A 5,541-nucleotide genomic window follows, 5' to 3' on the forward strand; every position below is an offset into this window, starting at 1 on the left:
TGAGGTAGTTTGCAGAGGTTGAACCCCAAGCACAAACGCCATAAGAATGATAGGGATAGATAAGTGCATAATAGAGTGAGAGGAGAGCAGAGTAGGGTACATAATATCTGATCTTAAACAGTATACCAACTGTTTTAGAAACCTTTTTAGTTATGTGTTGTATATGGGTGCGGAAGTTGAGTCTCTTGTCTAAGTATAGGCTAAGAAACTTTCCATCATTTTTATTGCTAATGTTTACATTATCTATCTGAAGCTGAATTGCATTTGTTGATTTGTTTCCAAATAAGATATAGTAGGTCTTTTCTATGTTTTGTGTGAGGTTTGTTGGTTGACATCCACAAGTAGACTTTTTTTAATTAATTGTTTACAACATTATTTAACAGGAGTGGGTTGGGGTCAGAGTAGATGAGTAGTATCATCAGCCAACAATATAGGTTTAAGTATGTTAGAGACATTAGGGAGATCATTGATGTATATAAGAAACAGGAGGGTCCTAGGATGCTGCTCTGTGGCACCTTTACGGTAAGTGGTAGAGTGGGAGAGGTTATATCATTGATGGCTTCATATTGGTGTCTGTTACTAAGATAGGATCGGATATAGTTTAGGGCAAGGCCACGGATTCCATAATGGTGGAATTTAAGTAAGAGGTAGTTATGGTTAACAGTATCAAAGGCCTTTCTCAGGCCGATGAAGAGTTCAATTGGAAACTCACTTTTGTCAAGGGCTGAGAAGATTAAGTCAAGCAGACTAACAATAGCATCATTGGTACTCTTTTGGGAGCGGAAGCCAAACTGACAGGGACTTAGTATATTGAATTTTACAAGATTGGAGTAGAGCTGTTTGTAAAAAAAAAAAAAATAATTTTGATAATATAGGTAGATTCGATATGGGTCTGTAATTATTTATGTCTGCCGTGTTACCTCCTTTATGAACTGGCGTTACTCTTGCTTTTTTAAGGATATCAGGGAAGGTATGACACTCTAGGGATTTGTTGAACAGCAGTGCTATGGATGGTGCAAGGGCATGGGAGGCACGCCTGTGTACCATCGATGGTATTTCACTAATGTTCCCAGCTTTGGTTTTTAGCGAGTGAATGATGGACACAACATCTGTAGGGCTGACCGGAGAGAGGAGAAGAGAGTTTGGATAGCTGCGTGAAAGATATGTGGTAACATATGTCTGAGTCTCTGGGATTTTTCGGGCAAGGTGAGCACCAAACGATGAAAAGAAGCTATTAAATTCAGTTGCTGTTTCAAGATCTGTTGCAGGTGTATAACCATCCTTGGAGATTTTTATCTTATTATGTAAATGTTGTTTAGCTCCTAGGATGGTAGAGATGGCTCTCCATGTGCTTTTTATGTTGCCTTTTGCTTCTTTGAATCTATTCTCGTAATAGGAACGCTTTGCTCTTATTATACTGGTAAGCACTGATGAATACCTCTTAACTACTTCTTTTCCAACTAGGCCAATCCTAAGTTTTTTTTTCATATTCATGTTTCTTGTCGATTGCTTTAAGTATGCCATTAGTGAGCCAGGGATTATTTAACCTTTTTGCCAGTTACTTGCTTGGTGAGGAGAGGACAATAAGTATTGTAAAGGCTTTAAATTTTGGAAAGAGGCTAGTTAACGAATTATTATCCTGTGTATTGATAAATTTAGATTCCCAGTTTACATTGTGGAGGGCATTTGTGAGATTGCCTATTGCCGCTTCACATTGTAACCTAAAGGTAATTTTCTTGTTACCTGGTGGTGTTATGGCCATGTTCGCTACAAGGAAGGTAGGATAGTGGTCAGTTGTTCTGTCAGTGATTATACTTGATGTAAGAGGAGCTGTTATGTTGGTCCATCAGTGATCCAGGGTAGTCGCAGATGTTTGAGTGACTCGGGTGGGCCTGGTGATTGCGGGGATGAGCATACAGGAATTCATGCTGTTGAGGAAACAGTCTACTTGAGGGTTATTTTGTAGCCCTAGGTCAATATTGAAATCACCTCTGAGAACTATGTGATTTTTGTTGAGATTATTGTTTATGATAAGGTTCCTCAAGTTGTTATTGTATTTGTGTCTAGCTTCAGACACAAGCATGTTACAGTTATGTCTTAAAGAGTTGAGAGCAATTAAGGATGATAAAGAGTCACTTACAACTAATGTATCAAGTTTGGATACTTGTACACATTTCAGTGCAAGGAGCAAGGCAAATAGTTCAGTCTGAAGGGTAGAGGCCCAGTTGTTTATACGGACTCCCCACTCAAAATTTAAGTCATATCCTATTGCCAGGACAACTGCACTTCCAGCTGCACCCGTTGGGCGCTGTAGGAAACCTTCAGTGTATATGATTTGAGAGAGAGAATGCTCTGTGGACAGAGCATCAATATGGCTTAAGACGTTGAGCTTTGCCTCAAGACAAAGCTGGGACTGATCTCTAATTTGCTCCTTTGATGGAAAGGGAGGGATTAAAATTGAAAAGGGTGTAATTTCCTACAGTGCAGGAAAGTGCTATTGTTGTCTCTCTTGGTACAAATTATAAATCTGATACTTTCTGAGTTCAGTTCCAATTTTATTTATCTATTTGAAACAATGTTTACATTCAATAAAGAAATTCTGGAGGGCTTCTGTGCAACGGTTAGGATGAGCTAGCCTAAGCATTTTTATACCAATTTGACAGTTATTTTCAGTAACACGATAAACAACGCTCGGAATATTAAGTTCCTTTCTCATATTAAGTATCTTTGTGGTACGAAGGCACCCAAGGATTATCCTCAAGGCTTCGTTCTGCAATTTTTCAAGCCCTCCAAGCTTTCTTTCAGGATGCCTTAAAGTTAGTTTAGTTCATTTATTATGCACCCCATACCCATCTTGTGGGCGGTAGTGGAAAGGGTTGCAGAGGCACATAATGGGCTCAGGGACTGAACCCAACAATTCATTTAGCTAAGCAAGTTACAATCTTGATGAGCTAGTTACAAAATTCAGTATAAGTCGTCACATCAACAATAGGTTCGAGATCGATCACAAGTACAGTTTCTAAATTAAGCAACTGACATATGTGGAGAGCTAGTGTCACAATTGATATGTTTGTCCTGCACACCGCTCCCCATCCAGTGGGCAGCGGTGGATAGGTTACAATCACTTAGTTACTACTTACAGTTAGCAAACTGGGGATATTTGGCTAAAATTTCTGGTACCAGATCATTTTGAATGAAATATTGACACATCGTTGGTACATTGGTTATAGAATTGTCTCTGAATTCACTATCACATAGTGACGGAGGGTGTGCGAATAATTTTGTTGACAGTTAACATTTGGTCAGGTCTACATCGGCAGATAATGAGAATTCCCAGAAATACTTGTAACCGAGTCTAAGCCGAGCAGTAGTAACATCTAGAAGTCTGCTGATTTTATTGGATGAACCATAGATGTGTGGCTCCTTTTGCATAATAGTATTGAACGAAAGTTAATCTCCCCAAACACTTTCGCGTTTTGGGCAAGTTACCCCTCCACTCTCTCCATTTTTGTTTGGACATTCCCTGGTAGTGTGCGGAAATACTGAAAAGTGTATACTCTTTTCAACTTTGTCACCTTAATTCTCGTCCTATGTCTTTCATTTTGGTATCAATGCGTTCGCAATAGAATTCCCAACAGAACTATGTGCATATAATGTCAAAGACAGCAGCGCGCTCCACCCGCCGACAAGATGAATGTAGGCCAAGGGTACCAGAAAAAGAAAGCTGAGCCACCCTCAGGCAACTCTCATTACATTAGAGAGCGTGATAATACTGAAAAGTGTATACCCTTTTCAACTTTGTTACCTCAATTCTCATCCTAGTTTTTTCAATTTGGCATCAATGTGTTCGCAATAGAATTCTCTACAGGACTAAAGGCATATAAACTCCAAAAGCCCGGCTTACCATCCGCAACAAACAGAGTAAGCGAGAGTGTGTTACCAGGGAGCGCACAAGAGCGATAAAATGTATACACTCTTTTCATTTTGGTCACCCCAATTGTCATCCTAGGTCTTTCATTTTGGTATCAATGTGTTAGCAATAGAATTATCTACAGGTTTAAATGCATATAAACTCCAAAAGCAAGGTGTACCATCCGCACAAAACAGAGAAAGTGAGAGAAAGTAACCCGGGAGCACTCTAGTGCAATGTAATGTGAACACTCTTTTCACTTTGGTTACCTCAATTCTCGTCATATGTCTTTCATTTTGGTATCAATGTGTTCGCAATTGTATCTGCTGGCATTTTACCCTTTGCTTGGATCTGAAGGGTTTTAGGCTCACCACGATGCAATCTGATAGTACCACAGGTGTATATACCTATCTTCAAGCAGCAATTCACTCATTCAAACCGACTTATAATAGTTATCCATATATAAATGGTAATCTTTGTTCTACCTGTTAACCTGTCATATGAAGAAAGATTGTCAAAGCTTATATTACATTCTCTAGAAAAGCAAAGAATTAGGAGTGACATATGGTAGAGGTGCACAATGGGATGAATGGACATAACAAAGGGGACATTAATGGGGTATTAAAAGTAGCAACACAAGACAGAACTCGAAACAAAGTGTAAAAATTGGAAAAATTTAGATTTAGGAAAGAACTGCATGAGTAAATACACTGGGTTTGTACCTTAAGGTTCATGTATGCAATATTACAGAGTTCCAGTTAACTCCCATGCATGCAATTAATTTATGTTATGTTTATGTTTTTTATGTTAAAATGTTTTTGTTGATTTGTTTGTATATTTTCATAAGTAAAGCATGCTTACCGTCTTATTCCAAGTTTTATGATAACTTTACAAGGTTTAAAACATAAAGTTCAATATATATTCTGGTTTTCACACAGGAATTATACGTTAATATAACATCATAATAACGTAATGATGTCGTGTAAATAACGTTATACTGACGTCATATAAATGTTATATTTATGTTATAAGAACGTAAATTGGATAGCTTTACAGAAAGTAAACAAAAAAAACTAAATGTTGACTGAAAATTATTTATTCTTAAATATAAAGCATGAAAACATTATAATACCATAGCATTCACTATTATTTTTAAATTTTTACATAAATCTTAAAAAACTGTGTCTCAAGAATATATGTTTTTAGTTATATCCTTTGGTTTTAAGAACATCAGATATACGTATTTATGTCAAAAGTTACAGTATGACCTTTGTGGAACCATTTAAAAACGTCCACAAACGTTCTGTGTTTGCTGGGATGTGTATGTATACGTATATATATATATATACATGTATATATGAGGGTGTGTACATGTGTATGCAACATTGATAATTTTGTAACTAGCGTCAAACATTGTTATTTGCTTAGCTAAACGAACTAGAGGGTTCAGTTCCTGAACCGATTATGTGCCTCTGTAATCCTTTACACCACCGCCCACGGGATGGGTATGGGGTGCATAATAAAGAAAGAAATTGAATTGATTATCACGTAAGTGCTTAAGTAATTTCCTGTTTGATTTTTCATTCATGGTTATACATTGTTATATGTATATATTTTCAGATTATAATTCG

Source organism: Procambarus clarkii, chromosome 15 (genome assembly GCF_040958095.1).
Source record: "Procambarus clarkii isolate CNS0578487 chromosome 15, FALCON_Pclarkii_2.0, whole genome shotgun sequence".
NCBI lineage: Eukaryota > Metazoa > Arthropoda > Malacostraca > Decapoda > Cambaridae > Procambarus > Procambarus clarkii.